The sequence below is a fragment of the Dendrobates tinctorius genome, unplaced genomic scaffold (assembly GCF_039654945.1).
Source record: "Dendrobates tinctorius isolate UK_male_01 unplaced genomic scaffold, ASM3965494v1 ptg000205l, whole genome shotgun sequence".
In the NCBI taxonomy this organism is placed as follows: domain Eukaryota; kingdom Metazoa; phylum Chordata; class Amphibia; order Anura; family Dendrobatidae; genus Dendrobates; species Dendrobates tinctorius.
The window spans coordinates 169,252-192,704 of NW_027361872.1; the positions used below are offsets into that span (position 1 = coordinate 169,252).

Consider the following 23,453-nt stretch of genomic DNA (forward strand, 5'->3'; position numbering starts at 1 on the left):
TCACTGGGATGCAGCAGATGCTTTATACAGCCAACGCCTGCAGTGGATGATGCGAGTAAAGATCTCGTAGGACTTGTGTCAGTATTGGTTATGTCCATAATTGGACAACCAATTAATTTTTATGGTATAAGACATTATAGAAGGGGGGGGGGGACTCAATCTATAACAAGAGCTGAGCTGCTCTTGACAACTCAACACAACCTTGTAGTACCTAGTCAACCATCATTTGAAATCATTTCAATCAGTGATCAACAGGTCCTCAATTGGTTTCTTCTTTAGATTTTTAAAAAAAATCTTTTTTAACAGCCTTCACCTTGATCTCGAGCCATGGCAACTTGATGGATGAACGATATGTAGGAAGATCGATCTTGTGCACGCCTAGATAGGTCCACCAGGGTCTTCTCCATTTTCCTGATAGTATCAAACCATCAGCTTGCTGGTCTTCCTCGTTGCCTTGTTCCTTCTATTCTTCTGACCATGATGTTCTTCTCCAGTGATTGCTTTCTTCGTATGATGTGTCCAAAGTGGGCAAGTCGTAGCTTGCTTCCAGTGACATGTCTGGCTTGATTTCTTCCAAAATTTACCATTCCAGATTTTAAAAGTCTTGGATGATGACCCTATAACGCCACCAATATGGCACTTAACATATTGACGACATACAAGAAGTCAAGCGTTCTGCTATTCATACACCAATATTTCTCTATCACTGTGCTTGTGCATGTTATATACAGAGCGGGAGCCTTGATACTATACTTTTCACAGTGTTGTGTCTGATCTTCCATATGTTTAGACTCCTGGCTACCAGACCTGTTCTTCAGGTAAGTAACATGCTCATTCCATAAAATTTCCACTTGTACACAGCTGTTTACCTTTATAGTTCTGACCTGGGCCAGAAAAACAACTCCAATAGGACAGCCTGGAGCAACAATTGTACTTAGTGCGTCACCGGTCGGGTAAATCATGTACAACAATGTGACGCCAATCACTCAACATTACTCAGTATATCTGGGATCTAATTCCTGCAAGAAGCCTCTGTGATATACAAAGTAAAGCCCTTTTCATAATATAAATTAATTTTAAATTATTTAACGAACTGATCAAATGATGAATTAACTAAAATACTACTAGAATGTATCAATATAAATCAATGCAAATTAAAAAATTGTAGCGACAACTTCATAGATTTCTTAAGCTCATGTCCCCCTAAAATATTGAGTTCCAACATTCAGTATCCACCTCTCTGCTCCATCCTTTTCTAGGAAATGGGTATGACAGCCATTATTCCTCTTAAATCTGTCTGGTCCATTTTCAGAAGACCTATCAAACAGCCTATTAAAAAAAAACAAAACAACAAGAACAGCTTGTCTGATGAGGACGTCCCGAGACTTCTTTGATTAATGTCATCCCCCGGCAGTGGAGTTCTCCTCCCACCCAATGAGAACACATGAACACTCCGCTGACCTGTACTACTGAGAAGTCGGGAGAGATAACTGTCAGCGGAGAGACATCTCATGCAAATGGATGGCCAATTTTAAAGGGATTGTACCAAGTTTGTAAGTTACCCCCGATTCAGGGGTCCAACCACTGGGACACCCACCAAGAATGGGCCTCTGCAGAGCGTAATAATGGCCATTTTGGGTTTTTTTTTTTAAGAAGCAAATCCTAAGTAATTGTCAATACTTGCACATGTCGTCTTTCTATAATTACAGGTGAGAAGGAAGGTCATCACCCCTTCCCTAATACTCCCTCACCTCGATCACACACTGGAATGTTAATTAAACCGTCTCTACCCCCTTAAGGACACTCAATCAATGCATGTTCTTTATGTGACAAAGTTCGCTTCTATTTGTCTTATAATAAGGAACATTTGATCTAGTCGATTATCAGGAGCGCTCATTTCTCGATAATCGGCCAGTGTAAACAGGCTGTCGATCACCCTACGAATAAGCAAAATGCTCGCTTGTCATGTGAAACAATCTTTTGTCTGGCTTAAAAATCATTGTTCTCGGCAGCACATAGTCCTGTGTAAACAGAATATGTGCTGCCGAGGAGAATGACTGTCTATGCACACAGACATTTCTGTGCCTGTCTAAACAAGACCGCCTCTATCCACTCTGCACATAATACTTTTAAAGGGGTTGTCCACTACTTGAACAACCCCTTTTTAAATGAAATAGTGCGCCTTGTTAAAAAAAAACGAACAAAAAAAAAAAAAACACTATATACTCCCCTCCAGGACCAGAGCCATTCCAGTGATGTAGGTGCTGTATCTGTAGCTGCACGCATGACGTTATGTCATGTAAGCACTGCAGCCCATCAGCTGTTATGTCACGAGAGTGCTGCAACCCAACGATGTCGTGCGAGCAGATGAGAAGCCTTTGTCACTGGAACGATAATGCTGAGGGCTGCGTTCTCTGTTTCATATTTCTGATTAAAAAATAAAAGGAAGCAACTAAAAAGTAAATGATCACGGTAAAATAAAAAGAATAAAATGTCATACTAGTAAGTACTACAGTTATCAGTGGCGATGATTAACGGACCAGCTGAAGATTCCACGTGGATAGCATTCTGCTCCATTGACAGCTATGGACACAACTCATATCTGTCCCTGCCCAGGGCCCCACGTCTCAGTATTTTTTTGGGGGGGACATCTATGCTATGCATCATGCCCTAATCCAGCACTATACAATGTATCCTGCTCCTGGCACTCGGGCAATACAATGCCCATTTATTTTAGCGTTGTGCCATGGCAGATGGTAACTGGATTCCAGAATTTCCAAAACCGCCACCAGCTGTATACCTAGTTTCCAGAGTGGAGAATATCTCTGGGCGCTCTTTCTTTATTCAGTTGATTAAGGGCAGATGGTATATTATGTAAATGTCACAATACAATTAAGAAATAGCAAATATACGGTATTTAAAAAAAAATATATATTTAATCATTAGGCACCCCGCCTAGATTTGCCTTAGAGGGTTGGCAGCTTTCAGTCGAATAGATCGTCATCATCGGAACATTGGTATTCCGACTCCCAGGAGCGCCACCGATTGGCAACACACCGGAACTGGCACAGCTCAGCGAGTTAATATTGTCGTCCGGGTTCATGAACTATCCGAAGAGAAGATCGAAATCAAAAATGTCTCCATCGTTTCCATTCCATTAGTTCGTAAAAATCAAACTCCACTCAGATGTCAGAGTGCAGTCCAATGTTTCCAAAGACTCATTGACTTGCATGGACGAGCGAGATCTGAATTGGATCCAACTTGTGCAAGCTGCGTTTTGTTTTGTTTTTTGTCCTGGCCCGAGCTGCACCAGACATGATCACAACCCCATAGAATAATGTCAGTCCGAGTGCGGTCGAATCGAAAATATGGTCGTCTGTGCAAATTCTAAGGACAGGCAATCAAAATCTGATCTCTGGGAGACCACCACTGTATTCGGCTCCGGTGATGGCTGCATGTGAGCAGTGAACAGCACACAGGCATATGACATATATGTTATGGTATTATTGTATAAGATCAGCACTAGGTTCACGCTGAAATCTCACGCCATAGAGCTTGAGCTCAACATTCATCAAACGTCACCCAACTATGCATATAGAATGACTCATTAATAACAATGTTCTCCAGCCTCCGCCGCATAACTCAATTGCCACAATGGACTAATGACCTCAATGAAAGTTATGCAATTGCAAAAAAAAATAAAACAGGTAAGAAAAAAAAAAAAAGAAAAAACTTTTGGCTTTGCGACAACTAATGCCAAGAGACAAAAAGAGAAAGAGCCTTAAGAAAACACGGCGAATGATGAATTGGGGCCGCTGTGTTCCCATACTTTCTGGTGCACTGAGTGCTTGGTTTGAACAGTCATTTTGTGCTGACAGATTCCGTTTCAGTGCCGCTAAGATAGCCGAGAGCTAGTTACGATTTGTGTTTGACGGTGCGTGTTCTCAGCCACAAGGATTTGCATTAAGCTCACCGAAAATTGCTCGAGATCCATTGTAGCACATTTCTGCTGTGCCATCAATAATAGTAACAGTGATGAATATTTGACACAGACAGCTGCCATTCACAAAATTACCTAAAAAAAGCACAAAAAAACCAAAAGAATTAACATATGCACAGCAATGTCAAAATGACTTTGTTGTGTGTATGTTCCACCTTTTCTAACACCTTGTAACCGCTTCAGGCTTGAAAAAGGTAAAAGATATAGGCAGCACGACCATAGAAAATCATCCAAAGAATTTGCCTAAATATAGGTTATGAGTAAACGGGTTTCATCACCTTCAGTGGACGCCCCTGGGCCAAATACACAAGGGCCGCATATTCCATTTCTTGGAAAGCATAAAACGGGACAGTAAGGGTATGTGCACACAATGAGCATTTGGATGCATATTCTGCATCTCTTGGCAGGAAAAAGGCAGCGGCAAAAACGTGCGTTATGAATGTGCTTTTTCATGCATTTTTGGACAGCAGTGAATGCTATACAGATAGATAATAGAAAGATAATATATATATATATATATATATATACTGTAGATAGACATATTGACAGTCATAACTGCACAACCCCCCGACCTATTGGAAAATTGCACCTGGTGGAGCTTGACAGCTTGTTATAATTAAATACCGTAATTAAATTAATATATGATAATTAATTAAAACAACCACGTTCATCATTCCCTCATTTTTTTGTAGCGAGGAAGGGTAGAGCAGACAGCTGAGAACTGATATTATCAGGCTGTGAAGGTCCCTGGTTATTAGGCCCTTCCCAGCATAAAAATACCAATCCGCAGCCACCCCGCCCCCAAAGAAACAATCCGCAGCCGCCCCAAAATACCAACCCGCAGCTGCCCTGCCACAAAATAATACCATCCTGCAGCCACCCCCGCCCAAAAATACCAACCCGCAGCCGCCCCGCCCCAAAATACCAACCCGCAGCCGCCCCGCCCCAAAATACCAACCCGTAGCCGCCCCGCCCCAAAATACCAATCCGCAGCCACCCCGCCCAAAAATACCAACCCGCAGCCGCCCCGCCACAAAATAATACCAACCATTGTAGGCTGTCTGTGCCGTTATCCAACCGCTGCATATGCACAAAATAAGAAGGACTTTTGTGGAGTAAAGGCAGAATGGGTAGCGGATTTTTTTCCTACTGCTGTATTTCAGAAGTATATATTCTTGCATCCCTGTCTGACGATGAGGTCCTAGAACCACCGTTAATCTACATTACATTCACGTGATGTTCAGCATCAAAATAATAGCGCCAATCAGCAAACACATAACACCACTATATGGTGCCAAAATAATACCCCACGCAGCGGACTGTCAATTTAGGACACAAGTACTAATGCTAAAGTTTGCCCCTATTATAAAGATAGCTAAAATGACGACATGACACCTCCCTGGCCCCTAACTCCTATATGAAGAACTTTTCCAGCAAGATTCCACGTTAGTTATGAGACGAAACATTAGTGAAGAAGCCGGTCTTATCACAGTGCAGGAATGCCAGAGCACAAATAGAATTTAGCCAAAACATGCATGTCGGCTCTTGCTGTCAGGATGCCGATTTCTTCCTTTATGGGCATCTTTTTCTTTTACAGTTTTAGATACTTCACTACAAGTTTTTTCTTGACTGAAGAATTGCAACTAAAGAGAGGGAGGCTGTGACAATGAGGGACGGCGGGGTACCGGCTACCGACCATGTTTCATCGCCTTGTGTTATTATGGAGCAGGTGGGTAAGTTTCCATAACATAATTACATTACACAGCTCATACTGCAACCGGCATCATCATATTGTCTATCACCACTCTGCACTGGCCATTGATTGGCTGCAGCGGTCACACACTGGATACTTGTATGGGGCTGGTTGAGCATCAATCCTGTAACGGAAGGGGCAAAAATAGGTGCGTAGTTTATTAACATTTTATTTTTTCCATAAACAGCACCCTCCCTTGTCGACAGGTGATAACTGATATTGCAGCTCAGCCCTATTTACTAGTTCATGGTCCTGGTGCCCTTTATTACATTGTCCTATTCTATATTATATATATTTGCATGTGAATGGTAATCTGGTCAATATTTTGGTGGAACAAGACGAATCAGACTACGATTAATTGGTTTCACCAGTGGGAATAATTTTAAATATCCACTCAAACTGCACATTGGCACCAAACACCCATTTACTATCCTACAATTGCGTCCCCATTCCTTCTCCCTGTTATTCATGGCAGCGGAATTCTATAACACCCATGAAGTGCTGCAGTGTTCTGGAAGGGTTCAGTTATAGAAGATCGTCTATGCAGGGGAAATGAGGGTATTTTGATATTCTAGAGGGGGAAGCCTCTACCAGATTGGAAGTTTACATTTTTAAATTAAAAATGTAGCACAGAGTTTTATTGATATCGGCGTCCCTGATAAAATACACACACCAGCTTTCTAGGCATGTAAAATTCATATGTACTATACACATAGAGCAACATAGTGGAAAGTGTTAATAGGAGAGTAGAGTCACATCAGAGAGGAGACAGCGCACACAGTCAGTGGATAATGAACATGGACTTGTTATCAGTAACAGTAGAGCCAAGAACAAACAAGATGTGAGCACTGAGCGCACGGAGAGCACTGAGCGCGCGGAGAGCACTGAGCGCGCGGAGAGCACTGAGCGCACCGAGAGCACCGAGCGCGCGGAGAGCACCGAGCGCACGGAGAGCACCGAGCGCGCGGAGAGCACCGAGAGCACCGAGCGCGCGGAGAGCACCGAGCGCACGGAGAGCACCGAGAGCACCGAGCGCGCGGAGAGCACCGAGCGCACGGAGAGCACCGAGAGCACCGAGCGCGCGGAGAGCACCGAGCGCACGGAGAGCACGGAGCACACGGAGAGCACGGAGCGCGCGGAGAGCACTGAGCGCACGGAGAGCACCGAGCGCGCGGAGAGCACCGAGCGCACGGAGAGCACCGAGAGCACCGAGCGCGCGGAGAGCACCGAGCGCACGGAGAGCACCGAGCGCACGGAGAGCACCGAGCGCGCGGAGAGCACCGAGCGCGCGGAGAGGACGGAGAGCACTGAGCGCACGGAGCGCACGGAGAGCACGGAGCACACGGAGAGCACGGAGAGCACTGAGCGCACGGAGAGCACGGAGCGCACGGAGAGCACGGAGCGCTTGTAGGACTACAATTTTGTGCACACAACCATTATGGTTAGTGGTCCTAAAGGGAATCTAATTCCTAAAAACTTTAGGACAGATTTTTTAAACTATCTTAAAGAAAAAAAAAACAACTTTAATCCATAGAGAGTAACCTTTAATTTCCATTTGAAAAGCACAGTCTTAGGGAAGACCTTCTCAACTGTGATATATGAAATCTCATTAACGTGATCGAGGTTCAGACATTGTCTGACTATTTTCACTAGCATACAGAGAAATGCCAGTATTGTGGAGCAATGTAAAAATAAAAGACAACATAAAAAATAAAAAAATCAATTGTTAATAAAAATCAATAGTAAATAGTTAAAAAAGTAAAGTTCAATAAAATCACAAAAAGCCCTTACCAATGCATTAAAAGAAAATTTTGCATTTGACAAAATATAAACTTTATATAAATTAAAGATGAATCTATATATACAAAATATGGCAGCTACATAATGGACAGCTTGTCCAAAAAGAACAAAGTCTTGTCCAGCTACGTTGCACAGAAAGAAAAAAAAAATCAAGATCTCTGCAGTCACACAAGTTCTGTGCACTCATTGTAAAAAGTTTATGTGATTTCGTTCTGAGGAAAACTGCATAATTTTTATTTCCTATGTTTTATAATTTTATATGATTATGACTTATGTTAAGTTTTTCCTGTTTCATTTTAACACAGATCAGAGACGGGTAGATTCAGATGCCACCAACCCTGAGACAGAACTGCCACCAATTCAACAACATCATCAGCAGCACAGAGGCAAAAGAACCACCGTTTAAGAGGTTGTCCACAACTGAGACAACCCCTTCTCAATCTGTTTCCCGCTTGTAAAATATCAATAAAGTGTCGGCACCAGCCCACCCCAGGGATCACAACTTTAAGTGGGGTTCCGCTACTCAACTCCAATATTAATATTGTGATTTTGAAGACTTAAAGGAATTGTCCACTACTCAGACACCCCCTTCTAAATCCCTATGTGTTTCCTTAAGTAAAATAATAACACTTATTCTCACCTCCGGTGGTGGCGCAATTCCAGCAGTATTCACACTGGGACTCCCAGGGATCATGTGACACTTATGTCACGCAATCCCTGAGGCCAATCAGCACTGGAATCACTCTACCCGCTTTCGGAAACACATACATCTAGAGAAAGTAATAGCTGCTCGCTCCCTTCCTCTGGATGCATGTGATTTATCTGAAGGCGGGAAGAGTAAAGTCATCACTGATTGGCCGAAAGGAACACATGACGAAACAGTGTCACATGATCCCTAGGAGTGCCAGTGTCGACACCGCTGGAATGGCGCCGGCACCGGGGGTGAGTATAAGTGTTATTATTTTACTTAGGGGAACAGGGATTCAGAGGGAGTTGTCTGAGTAGTGGACAACCCTTTTAAGTCATTACAACCACAATACTAATAATGGGGTGGAGTAGTGAAACCCCACTTAAAACTGTGCAATGCATACTGTAACCTTCCTTAAATTACCTCACTTTGCAATAACATAAGTTTCATTCTAACCTTTTAGGTCGGTATTGAGCAACACAATGCAAATATTTGGCAAAAAAATTGCAAAAATAAAATTGCCTGAGGCTGCAAATTATTATAAAAATGAAATTTCATCAAATCTAACTTGTAATATATTTTTTGAAAAATATGATATAATTACAGTAGCTCCAAATTCTCATTTAGAATGGGCCATTCAGCCAAACCCGGAAGGGCATTAAACCTTTGCATGCAGAGGTGATGCCGCAGCGCAGCAGAGAAGACTTTGATGCATTGCATTTGACACAGTGCATTAACTCGACAGGTTTTTAATCCCAAAAGTTACACATGAAATTAAAAACACCCAACTGTTTCTAGCCATGACCGAGAGATCTCCAAAATACAGTTAAAGGTAATGCTGACTTAACACATACATATGAGCAGGGAGGGTCAAGACTGGGGCACCTCTGCGACTGAAGTTCAGACAGAAATATTCAACTAAAGCAACTTTGCCTCTTGTCAGACAAACCGTCTGATCAGCTTCTATGTAGGGGGGAGAGCACGTTCCCTGTGTCATGTAACAGACCGGTATAATGAAATAAAATTAGCTGGCTGAGCCGTGCGTTAGACAAATCCTGCATTAAATAGAGTGGCGTAATCAGGGACATTATACCACTATGGGGGACATTATATCAGGATTGGGGGTATTATTTCAGGATGGGGGGCATTATACCAGGATGGGATACCCACCATGGGAAATAACTGTTACATTCCCAAAAGAAGCTTCAAAGTTAATGATTTTTTTTTGTCTATTTCTCAAAAAAAAAAAAAAAGAAGAATACAAAATAAACCCACATATAAAAAAAATCCCAAAACACACTGATCCCATTATGGTCTATACACGTTAACTGGAAATTCCTATTTATTTTATTCAACGGTATTCAGCTCGATCTCGAGCCATGGCGACTTGATAGATGAAGTGAACAATCTGTAGGAAGATCGATCTTGTGCAAGCCTAAATAGGTCCATCAGGGTCTTCACCAACGTTATCTTGATAGTATGAACCCATCATGTTGATGGTCTTCCTCTTTGCCCTGTTCCTTCTATTCTTCTGACCATGATGTCCTTCGCCGGTGATTCCTCTCTTCCTGTGTCCAAAGTAGGCAAGTCATACATTGGTGATCCTTGCTCCGAGTGACATGTCTGGCTTGATTTGTCCCAAACTTTATTTCCTTTTACTTCTTTCCATCCATGGTATTGATAACGTCCTTCCAGGTCACCATATTTCGAAGGCGTCAATTTTTCTTCTGTCTTGTTTGTTTATTGTCCAGGTTTCGCATCTGTATGGTACCACAGAAAAGACCAAACTATGTACGAGCTGTGTCTTCGTCATCACTGAAATATTATCAATTTGAAGACCTCGTCCAGAGACTTCATAGTTAGTTTACCCATAGCTCTTCTCCTATTCACTTCCGGTGTCGTCGCTATATCTTGAGTTATCATCGATTCAAGTAGATTGAAGTCCTTTACAGCTTCCGGTCCATTCCAAATATGTCCCAGTCGTACCTGGCAGTAGTCAATATCTTTGTCTTCTTTGTGCTGAGTAGCAGTCCTATGTTCAAGGTTTCCATCCTGACATTCTGTAATAAGTTCGGAACGTCTATAAGAGGTGGAAAAGTTAAAGTCACACCAGTCCTCGGAGCCTGAGACCATTGCTGTAAAGGACATAATACATTTTGTATTGAGGCCAATGAGCTTTAACTCACACCTCTGAATATAAAAAAAAAAAAAATCTTCAAACCCATAACTACATTTTTTTCACAATTTGTTAATCCTAAATGATATTTTTAGTCCTATGAACCTAATGTTCAATAGAGGACAAGCGATCACAGCTACCGGAGCAGCTGCGTTATGTCACATGTGAGTGGCGCAAGCCAGGGTTGCCTGCGTTGTGTCAAAATGACTACTTCATTGAAGGATCATTCTAAAATCAAACAGATTTAATTAAATATGTGTCCTGGGAAACACTTTGCCTCAATTTTACTGCAAATGTAAATTAAACACTAAGCAGTGGCCTGTCATAAGTCAATGCAGCACAGCAGCAATTATGCTTGCAAAGCCATTAGGGTGTGCTTCAAATGTGACAGCAGCTCTTATTAATATCATCATCATGGCAGATCATTTTGTCCTCAGATGAAAAAAAAAAAAAAACTGGAAAAAAACACAATCCAGAAACACAAATACATGAAAATCTAGTCAAATCCAAACATAAAATAACTAAAAAGGCAAGAGACTGCTTCAGAGCCCTAAGAACAAGTCTTCTGTGACCTATGAGCATTTCGGGTGAAACAAACAGACGATGTAGTACAGGTAGAAATGCTAGCAGGCGAGGCGTAACTTGAAGCTCGTAGGCCCAATGCAAGAGCTTCAAGGGGGCTCCCAATTATTGCAATACTATGTTCTTTTCATGTGGGCAAAAGGGGCCCCCTATGCTCCAAAGCTTGGGTGCAACTGCCACCCTTGCATCTATTATAGTTACGTCCATGGCTAGCAGAGGCCAAGGCAAATAAGGGTACACATTCACCTGTGGACTTGCTACCCACCATGGCACAAAGTCTCACATAGGCAATCATCTAAATAGTAAATCCAGGAGAAAAAAAAAAACTAGAGCATGCGATAAATATGCATATAAAAAGTATCAAAAAATGCTACAGGTAACATACAATAGAGTGCCAGTCAAAAAATGCAGATGACAAGTATCACCAACTCCTCCCACAAAGATGGAACACCTCCCGGAGAGCATCCCCAATATGTGAGCATATACCAGAAACCCCATGTATATACAAAATAATCAAGCCCAAAGGCAGTATGGGGGGCTCGGGAACTGAGAATAGCATTAGGATTCCTCTTGACAAAGTGGCCGGGTGCCCCGTGAAACGCACGTCGGGGGTGTTACTGCCAGGCTTCCCTTCTCCTCTTCCCTGGTAAGCTTTCCTGTTGTACCAGGGACATTATATGGCTGCACATTTTGATTGCCATTATACATTGTGAGTGTGTTCCCTAATGCTATTCTCAGTTCCTGAGCCCCCCATACTGCCTTTGGGCTTGATTATTTTGTATATACATGGGGTTTCTGGTATATGGTCACATATTGGGGATGCTCTCCAGGAGGTGTTCCATCTTTGTGGGAGGAGTCGGTGATACTTGGGATACTGTCATCTGCATTTTTTGACTAGCATTCTATTACTGTATGTTACCTGTAGCATTTTTTGAATAAAGTTTGATACTTTTTATATGCATATTTATCGCATGCTCTAGTTTTTTCTCCTGGATTTAATAGCTTGCTTGAGCTTGTGCGTTTGGTACTGGAGTTTGGGTTGCTCTCCCCCACCTCCATTGTACCATACCATGTTTATGGTGCTTTTGTTGCCTATCATCTAAATAGGTAGCAATGGGCAAACCCAGTTCCCAATATGGTGCCCCTAATTTTACAATTAAGTGGCAATATATAGTAAAAGGATTAATAATTGGGATAGGATTGAAAGGCTGCATATGAATCACATTACTTCTCACCTTTTTAAAATTAGAGAGTCAATGTACTTGAGAAGATGCATCATAGTTTCTTCGAGTGCACAACAAATGTACTGAATGCATATCCGCCAATAGTCCGGCAACCAAAACTGGAAAGGAAGCAGGGCGTTCTCAAAACCCACCCAAACCTGATTGGTTTATGGGGTGCTACTGGCCAATTAAGGAGCATTCCTCAGCTTAATTTTTGTCTTTCAAACCTTAGTAAGTATAAGGGTAGTAAATGGAGGTTAATGGAGTTAATAGGCAGTCCGGTGACCCCGAGCAACTTCTCATATGGGTCCCAGATGCCATCACTCAGGTCTTAGAGCAGAGGTACAATACCAGGCATTCCTGGGCTAACAGGTTGCACAGCGATGAAGGGTCCTTGGGATGTGCCTCTAATAAGCCCTGGGTTCCCCCGTGCAAGAGACAGCGGTCGCCTTATTTATGGATTTTAGTTTTACAAAACGACAACAGACGTCGCACAGATGTCCGGTCTCTATTCACAGAAAGGACCCACAGAACACGACGCCTGAGATTAAAGGATCAGTAAGGCTACTTTCACATATCAGTTTTTTAAATCCGGCTGGCTGCGGCGAAAAGTTGTCAAACCGGAACAAGTAGAAGCCACAGCCCACCAGATCATCTGTTTAGGCCAGAGACGGTGCAGGAGAGGTAGAGGGAGAGAGCCTTCGGGCATGCGCTCTGCAAAAAAGCGGTCCGGCGCTGTCAAAAAACGTTGCAGGGAACGTTTTTTTGCAGACGCCGGACAGGCATTTTTTGCCGTATCCGGCAAAAGCCGGACGGGCCGCATAGCCTTCAGGCGCAATGCAGCGACAATGAAGCTCTAGGGGGAAAATGCCGGATCCGGTGGCAACAGGCACCGGATCCGGGGTTTTTTTTACAGATTTCGCTGCATCGCACCTGATGCTTAAAACCGGAAATGTGAAAGTAGCCTAAGACTGACACAAAATGCTTTCATGTTTGCTTAGCAATTCCAAACTATATTTTTCTTACAACAGAAAAATACAGGGTGCGCCATTTATATGGATACACCTAAATTAAATGGGAATGGTTGGTGATAACAACTTCCTATTTGTGGCATATTAGTACATGGGAGTGGGAAAACTTTTCAAGATGGGTGGTGACCATGGCGGCCATTGTGAAGTCGGCCCACCCAGGTGTATCCATATAAATGGCCAACCCTGTAGTATAGTAATAATAAAAACACAATCAGAATAAAAATCATATAAAATAAAACAAACAGAAATGAAACATGGGTAGAAAGAGAAGACACATATATAGATAAGTGGATGGGTGGATCGACATTTCTGGGATGTACCGATTATCAGATAGATGGCAGATAGATATGACATAGATAAGTGGATAGTGAAATAGAGAAGACAGATAGATAAGGGATAGATAATAGATATGAGATCTATAGATACAATGATGGTCAGACATAGATATAGTCATCTATACAATAGTTTTATATGATTTTATCCCTTTTTACATAGCTTCTTCACCCTTCACACATAGACCATAATGTTAAAAGTCATAAGATACACATTTTAAAAAGGGAATCTGTCCACTATAAAACCATAAACGTCGTGCTTTATATGAGAAGGAAGCTGCCATAGTCTTTGCCATCGACACAATCAGTAGCCAGAGTTTCTAACATAAGATTTTTTCCAGGAACATTTCCTTTTATTCTAAACACCAAATTTTTCATACAGAAATCCCCTCTAATATGGCGCTGTGGCGGACCCCGTAATATATTCTGTGAGTTGAGGCACCTTCTCTCTGGTTGATACATGATGCACTGACTGAAGTTCAATCTGCTCCACAGGAGTCTACTCCTCCATACTACAGAGACTTGTTTTGTAGGCTGTGAATTGGAGGCTGTTAATCTGTATGGTGCAGGTTTTCCCACCTTGGACAACCGGCTGGGTCATATGAAGAGTAATGGCGGCCCTGCGTCTACTACGGAGGTTTGAAGACATCTTACATAGCAATCTGTGACTGTAATAGTTTCCACTCCTCTCAAGAGATGTATAAATCCTGTTTGCCACTAATTCATGTACCTTCTATAGGGAATTATGCCATGATTGATGTGGTGCGCCGTCTGTAGAGGAATAACAAGACTGCAACGGGGTCCCGGACGGGCGTCCACCACCCAAAAATAAAAATGACAATACAAATAGTAGTTATCAAAGTACAAATACACTGGTGGGATGTTGAATATAAGTCTGCCCACACCTAGGTTGTACAGACTGGCTGGAAACAAGTCCAGTTTCATCAAACCATGCAGTATTATATAATACTCGGAATCAGAGCAGCCGGCGTCTATCCTTTCCCCCTTTCCTCATCTCCTGTTAATTATAAGTTGTTATAGCTATAAAACCTCCAATAAAAAAGTATTTAATTGAAACCGATCCTCGGCTATAAATCTATCTTACTGTTTTGGGTCTCTAGTCTGTTGCATATCTAAAACTTTCAATATATTGAGAGTTTAACCCCTTCATGACCTGAGCTTTTTTCAGTTTTGCGTTTTCGTTTTTCGCTCTCCTCCTTCCCAGAGCCATAACTTTTTTATTTTTCCATCAATATGGCCATGTGAGGGCTTATTTTGTGAGGGAAGAGTTGTACTTTTGAACGACACCATTGGTTTTACCATGTCGTGTACTAGAAAACAGGAGAAAAATTCCAAGTGCGGTGAAATTGCAAAAAAAGCAATCCCACACTTGTTTTTTGTTTGGCTTTGGCTTTTTTGCTAGGTTCACTAAATGCTAAAACTGACCTGCCATTATGATTCCCCAGGTCATTGCGAGTTCATAGATAAAAAAAAAAAGAACCTAGACATGTTTGGTGTCTAAGTAGTGAAAAAAAAAAATTCCAAACTGTACTAAAAAAAAAAAAAAATTGCGTCATTTTCAGATACCCGTAACGTCTTCATTTTTTTGTGATCTCAGGGCTTATTTTTTGCGTGCCGAGCTGATGCATTTTAATGCAATATCACTGCGACCAAAAAAAAAAAAACCCTAATTCTGGCGTTTTGACTTTCTCTCACTACGCCGTTCAGCAATCAGGTTAATCTTTTTTTTTTTATTGATAGATCGGGCGATTCTGAGCGCTGCGATACCAAATATGTGCATGTTTGATTTTATTACCATATATACTCGTGTATAAGCCGACCCGTGTATAAGCCGACCCCCCTAATTTTGCCACAAAAACTGGGAAAACTTATTGACTCGTGTATAAGCCGAGGGTGGAATCCATAGACTATGCCCCCATATGCTGCTCCATAGTTTATGCCCCCATATGCTGCTCCATAGTTTATTCCCCCATATGCTGCTCCATAGAATATGCCCCCATATGCTGCTCCATAGAATATGCCCCCATATGCTGCTCCATAGAATATGCCCCCATATGCTGCTCCATAGACTATGCCCCCATATGCTGCTGCTGCAAAAAAAGCCATACTCACCTCTCTTGAGTCCATCGCCGCTGTCTGCCGCTTCTTGTGTCAGTGACTGTTCAGCCAGCAGAGGGGCGGTGCGCACTAAACACGTCACCGCGCCCCCTGCTGCCTAAACATCACTGACACAGGATGCAGCAGAGACAGCGGTGAGCAGCGATGGACCAGGGGACAGGTGAATATCGCTATACTCACCCATCCTGCCACGGTCTCTGCAGCCTCGCCCGCTTCTCCACTGTCTCCCTTCCCTTCCTGTCTTCAGCAGTCATGTGGTACCGCTCATTACCACTCATGAATATGCGCATATTCATGAGTGGTAATGAGCGGCACCACGTGACCACTGAAGACAGGAAGGGAGACAGTGGAGAAGCGAGCGAGGCTGCAGAGACCGCGGCAGGACACGCAAGTATGATCTCTGACACCCCCGTTCCTCCTCCCCCGCCGACCCCCAGGTATATGACCCGTGTATAAGCCGAGAGGGAGACTTTCAGCCCAAAAAAATGGGCTGAAAATCTCAGCTTATACACGGTACTTTATTTCGAATGGGGCGAAAGGGGGGTGATTTGAACTTTTTAATTTTTTTTTTATATTTTTAAACACTTTTTTTTTTTTACTTTTGGCATGCTTCAATAGTCTCCATAGGAGACTAGAAGCTTCCATAGCCCGATCGGCTCTACTACATAGAGGCGATGGTCAAATGATGAATTGCTATGAGCGACGACCACTGGGTGGCGCTCACAGCAATCCAGAACTGACAACCATAGAGGTCTCCAGGAGACCTTGGGTTGTCATGCCGACATACTGGTGACCCGGTATTACGTGACACGGGTCACCGGTGTGCATATTTCCAGCACGATTGCAAGAAGCGCACTTTAAATGCCGCAGAGGGTGCGACAACAACCGTGCTGGAGGAGGCCCATTGACGCCAGCGCCTTCTGGATATGTGTCCGAGCACGCACATCTAACTAAAAAGTGTATTGCAGTGAAGAAACCCTCCAGCTCCAAAAGTCAGTGTGTCGGCTTTTATGCAGAGGCAGAACAGGGCCATACACTGCTCAAAAAAATAAAGGGAACACTTAAACAACAGAATATAACTCCAAGTAAATCAAACTTCTGTGAAATCACACTGTCCACTTAGGAAGCAACACTGATTGACAATCAATTTCACATGCTGTTGTGCAAATGGAATAGACAACAGATGGAAATTATTGGCAATTATCAAGACACCCTCAATAAAGGAGTGGTTCTGCAGGTGGGGACCACAGACCACATCTCAGTACAAATGCTTTCTGGCTGATGTTTTGGTCACTTTTGAATGTAGGTTGTCCTTTCACACTCGTGGTAGCATGAGACGGACTCTACAACCCACACAAGGGGCTCAGGTAGTGCAGTTCATCCAGGATGGCACATCAATGCGAGCTGTGGCAAGAAGGCTTGCTGTGTCTGTCAGCATAGTGTCCAGAGGCTTAAGAAAAGCATTCCATATTATCATAATTGATTCTGCACATGTTGTGCTAATGGTGCGTTTACCGCTGCGGAATCGCTTAGCGGTAAAAAAACGCAGCATGTTCATCAATTTTGCGGAATCGCGTGTGATTCCGCATACAAATACTTGAATTGCAAAAACGCATAGGAAAACACATGTTAAAAAGCGTGACAAACGCGTCAAAATCACTTAAAAAAGCGTGTCAAAAACCGCATGCGTTTTTTCCGGAAAAGGGTGTGCGTTTCTGCTCAGGAATATTCTGCTTCAAAATCGTAATGTGGGCACATAGCCTTAGTGTTCCCTTTATTTGTTTGAGCAGTGTATATACCAGAAAGGGGTCCAGGATGGGAGACTGTGGAGACACGGGGGGGGGGGGCAGCAGGCACCCTCGTTTGCTTACCGAAACCGCATGGACCAGGGATCAGGCCACCAAATGCCCACTCTTTTTTACCATGGGCATAATACTACTCAGACAACACAGGGCGAGGGTAAAGCAGTGTGGCAATAGTTTATTGAACCACAAAACAGGCAAATAACACATAAAACAGTTCCAGCAAAACACCCAAGATGGAGCAAAATTTACAGAGTCTCACCCTTCTACTGACTCGCCAGCTGTGACTTCATAGCTACCAGGGCAGACTACGCCACCTGTGGCACACACAGAGAGGAGGTAATGACAAGCTTAGGAAGATGACAGTCCATTGAGGTACAAGGCCAGCTGACTGCAGGGTCACAACCTGGCTTTTCCGAACATCTCCTTGGAGCCAGGTGACCGGTGAGTCCCATTTCTGGCTTTCATAAACGTATCCTTAGTGCTCAGGTGACTGGTGGGTCAAAATCCTGACTATCCCAAACATATCCATGGTTCAGCGATGGTCAAGGAGCAGATTCTTTCAGCCAGAGCCGTGGTCCCCTAAGCTGGCATCCTGTAGAATGACAAGTCTGTGTCCCTCGTGATGGAGCTATGATGTCTTGGCTGCTGTCCTGTAGACTGTAGAGAGTCTCTGGAAGTTTGGATGTCTGAAAGTATTTCTGTATATGGAGATATCTGGAGGTCTCTGTTACAGAGGCTCATATATCCTCTATTTATAATTAACAACTGTCCTTCACAGCAGCATCCAGAGGTGAAGGGGAAAAATTGTGATGAGATCAACTTGCATTTTTGATTATTTAATCTATTTACAAAGTTTTTCCTCCTCTGTTTTTCAAGTCAACAAGCTAGCTGGCCAGGCCAATGTGTAATCAACATTTCAGCAAACATCATTGTTCAATTACCCTGCATTTCTAGTCATCCAGGATAACAGCACAATATGTTACATCAAATGTCAACTTTCAATACTAAAGGCTTATATGAACAAAAGTCTGTATTTTCGTGACCAATCAGAAAGAAACACAAATTCAAAAGTAAACATATAGATGACAGTCAATGACTCCTGGCTTAGTGAAAATAGACGTTTGCTTAATTAAGATAAAATGCTGTGTCGTCACAGAGACATATATACCAGAAAGGCGACATGAATGCCAGGATGGGGCCCAGGATGGGGGCCATGTATATCAGAATGGTGGTAACATATACCAGGAAGACGCCCAGGATATAGATCATATATACCAGAATGGGGCCCAGGATGGGAGACATATATACCAGTATGGGGGAACATTTTTGCCAGGAAAAGTCACAGAATGAGGAATATTACTTCATAATAAAGGGGATGAACAAGTCTGTTCTTATAGGATTTTGAACTCTATAAGAACCCATACATCTAACCAACATGCAGGGAGGGGGGCATGTCCAAATTTTGCACTGGGCCCATGGGACTATACTTGGAGTCTAACAGATACAGAGTGGCATGGTGCCCTCTGGACAGATATATTCCATATAATTTAGAAAAGTCCTTGTGTGGCAAAATATATGGGCTAGTGTCCTGATGATACCTGGAAAAAGAATCCTTTCCATTGAGCCAAGTTTCTCAGGTGTAGCAGAGCCAAGTTTTTCACAACAATCAGGTTATCACAAACAAACAATGCAATATTAAAAAATTCGGATGACAAATTCAGCTCTGCTTCATCTAATTAATGATTATCTATTAACATTGTTTCAGAATTAGATTTCCTATTTACACCCCTTGTTCCATTTTATTTATGCTTCTGGAGACTCCAGAATTAATAACTTCTATTCGGATCTAGTTCAGCTGGAAGTGTCCCATCACTGCTGGCCAAGTATGTATAAGGACGTGATTTAATCACACATTCACGATCTTATCTGGAGTATTGCTACAGGGAGGAAAATATCTCTTACCATAATAGTACATGCATTGGTATAGTGTAGTTATACCGTTATACTCCATAGTATAGTGTAGTTATACCGTTACTGTACAAAGTATAGTATAGTCATACCTTTATACTCCACATTATAGTGCAGTTATACCGTTATACTCCATAGTATAGTGCAGTTATACCTTTATACTCCATAGTATAGTGCAGTTATACCTTTATACTCCATAGTATAGTGTAGCTATACCATTATACTCCATAGTATAGTGTAGTTATACCGTTATACTCCATAGTATAGTGTAGTTATACCGTTATACTCCATAGTATAGTGTAGTTACACCGTTATAATACCGTTATAGTGCATATTATAGTGAAAGTGTCACAATAACATAAGACAGGACATCACATCAGCTGCTATCCTACTTATGTAATACATGGCCGAACAAAACTATAAATTAATGACTACCGGGAGATTCAATATATAAAACACTGAAGTTAGGGACCAATAGATGCTGCAGATTAGCAGAGACCAACTTGATGTATTGGCCCTTACGTGCGGCCCTTAAAACTCTTAACGAGGTCAATAACTACATGCAATGCTCATGATCACAATAAAAAAAGCATAAAACACCGCTGTCAAATATAAAATCACTCCCCACAAACATCGCCAGTAATTATAGGTCCTTGAGACTTGTGTCAGGCTCTTAATCTTATCTTAGTCCCATATGTTACTTTTAGGTCGGCCTCACACATCCCATATTCACAGTATGCGTACAAAATGCAATGTCCAGACCGGTCGTGGGGAACCTGACCCAAACGCATCAGTCTCATATTTTCCATTGAGGCTGTAGAGATCAGTTTATTGTTGGTCCGGACATCAAGGACCATACTCGAACCATGAACATTGGACATGTGCAACTGGCCTTAGCCAGAAAGGAAAGTGGCTGCCAAGAGCAACTCTCACTCTGAAGAACTCAGGATGATCCTCATACATAACTGACCATTCACTAAAGTAAGTAAAATGTAATTCCAGATTTCTCCAGTAGTGGCCACTGTAGTGGAAAAGTGCAGCTGCCTGCAAGTTTCCCCAGCGATCACAACCGATCGCCTCCAGATTCAGTTGCTTTACCTCAGGAAATCTAATGATGCCCTAAACTGACTGTGGAGGAAAGTTTGTGTGGAGGACTCCAGCTGTCCATTTATTAATAAGTTTTGCATGCAGTAGGATGGGTGCCATGTGATACCACATTTCTCCTGCAGTGCCCATGCAAACTATAAGTGCAGCTTTCTTCAGTGATCACAACTGATTATGGAGAGATTCAGATGCCATATCAAAAGGTTTTTGTGTTGATTAGGAATAATCTCAAGGATTCAGGACAAATGTATATCAAATAGTGGACCATTCACTTGAATGAGTGCCATGTAATTCCACATTTCTCCAGCAGTGGCCACTGCAGGAAAAAACTGCAGCCGTCTGCAGCTTCTTCCAGCAATCACCACTGATCAATGGGGAATATGATGATCACTAGAGAGGAGATATTCCCCTTGAATCAATCACTCAATGGAATAAGTGATCACAACTAATAAATGTTTACATTGGGCTACTATAAACACCATATTGTTATATAAAACAGTGCAAACAAGTCATCTGACCTTCCCCCTTCAGATCAGGGAGGAGAGAACATCTATTCTGTGCTAATGCAAATGACATGAAAGCTGCTTTAGCTGGAGAGCTGCACTTTTACTTGGCAGGTTTGAATAGAAGGAAATAAGCTATTGGATTGCTCAGCTAAGTCTTCCTGCAACAGATTTCAGTCTCTGTGAAAGAAACTGCCCCAAAGGAAAGACTCCCAATAGTCCGCTTCCTTTATTATGACTACAGGGGTGCGGGGTTCGCCCTTTTTTTTTGCTGCTTGATTTTTTTGGAAAACTATTCCAAAAAGACTAACTTGCAGCTATAGTGACAGTACCGATACGTAGATGTAGCACAGTTTCCCTTTTTAAAGAATACATAATAAAACTATATAGGAAGTCCTGTGTCAAACCAGATAACACAAAATCTTGATCAGATTTTGCTTTAGTTCAGTTTAATAATTCAAAATCTTATAGATTACAATACGATATCCAGAAAAGTACGAGGTTTCTTGAAGGCCTTTTTTTTTTGCAAATAGTAGATGCTAAAATGACACGTGAGATAAAGATAGATCCATTGAATTTTTTTCTGTGCTGTTGCTTAATAAATCATTTGCATGGTTTTCTCTGACTTACAAAACACAGTAGAATTTTATCGATGTAGAAGAGATGAATTGGTCATGTCAGTCAACATCCAGGAAAAGTGTCGGCGCTACGTAGATGACGTTTTTTTTAAGGTTTTACATGAAGTTAACTGCAATGCATTGTAGTATGACACAATATAGCCAAAAAAGATAACGTACACATGTGGCAAAGAGTTTAAGATAAAGTAGTAACTTTATTTACAGTCCTATGTGAAACCATAGATAAAACCCAATAACAAACTTGGTTGGGGTAACTGGTATCTCTATATCAGGTGGGAGTTAAAGAATTCTCCCCTTAACTATTTAATGACTATCTACCTGCATAGACTATAATGAGAGTTAGGCTGTGTTCACACGTAGCTTTTTTTGTGCGGATTTGCCAAAAAATCCGCTTAAAATAAGCTTCCCATTCATTTCTATGCATTTTGCACTTTTTATGCACATTGATGCGTTTTATACCGCGAAAAAAAACGCTTCACGGTAAAAACGCAGCATGCTCATTAATTTTGCGGATTTTTCCGCATTTCTGGCTAGTTCTGTGTGTATGGAACCACGCAGAAAAAAAAAACGCATAAAAACCGCACTTTTTTTGCGCAAAAACAGCGCAGAAAAAATGCGCGGTTTCTGGGAAGGAATCCGGTTTATATGCAGAAATTTTCTGCATACGTGTGCACATAGCCTAAGTGATATATATATTTTTTTTTTTTTTTTTTTTTTTTTTTTTTACACATGACTCATCTCACCCTCATTGTAGAAAAGTCTCCCACATACAATATTGGTCAGTTGCCCTCATACACACACCATTTTTATCTTTTGTCAGGGTGGAATCAGCCCCATCAAGAAAGAACTTGCCTCGTACAGATGATTATCACCCCTGACAGAAACAACAGAGTGAGGCCAGAGCAACAAAAAACAGCACATCATGAGCCCATTGCTGATAACAGAGAGCAGACATCACCCATTTATGTGTCATTTCTATTACAAAAAGCAACTTTTCTCTCCAGGTTCTTAACTCCCATTTCTCCATTACCCAAACAACCCTCTCACGTATCGGAGCATGAACTGAACATAAGCGGCAAAGCTGAATTTGATAGCAAAGTAACTGGAGTTAAATTAACGTCACCTTCGTCAACGTATCAGATATGAAAAAACAAAATTATCACACAATGTAACACAATAACGTTACACTCCTGTCCATCCTGCCAGATCAAAAACACAATTTAGGATACAAAAATAAACAAACATTCTCAAAAATTTAAATTTTTGGCACATAAAGCACAATTGTTTACTCTGCAAAACAAACCAGCAGCGAAATAATGTAATACAGTGTATATACACACACACTCTACATTATGCATGGAGTGTCTAGAGCCTTTTATTATTTTCTGTATAGTGCATTATATATTATAAATAGTGCACACTAAATTATATACATGATGTAGTAACTGTAGTGTTAATAACAGTACAGCTTGCTATCCATATTATATTTAATACAGTGCATTATATGTCTGCTGCAATAACCATACTGGCTTATATCATAAACAACGAGAAATAGGAGTAGCACAGGCTACTGGTGTATATATATATTATATACACTAGCTGAAGAGCCCGGCGTTGCCCGGGCATAGTAACTAACTGTGGTTAGTTATAGCAAATTATAATTATCCTCCATCCCATAGTCCCGTGCCCATATACCCATCATACATATCCA

At 41.9% G+C, this 23,453-nt stretch overlaps 1 protein-coding gene and 1 long non-coding RNA gene across 3 annotated transcripts in view; one reads left to right on the forward strand and one right to left on the reverse strand.

Moving 5' to 3' along the window:
• Positions 1-9,169, forward strand: part of LOC141057890 (uncharacterized) — a 65,114-nt gene extending 55,945 nt beyond the window's left edge. The window contains exons 2-3 of the long non-coding RNA XR_012222041.1: positions 5,598-5,729; positions 7,859-9,169. This is a non-coding gene — a long non-coding RNA (uncharacterized lncRNA). The remainder of the gene's footprint in view (positions 1-5,597; positions 5,730-7,858) is intronic.
• EPAS1 (endothelial PAS domain protein 1) overlaps positions 1-23,453 on the reverse strand; it is a 135,024-nt gene that overhangs the window by 107,896 nt on the left and 3,675 nt on the right. The window lies entirely within an intron of this gene.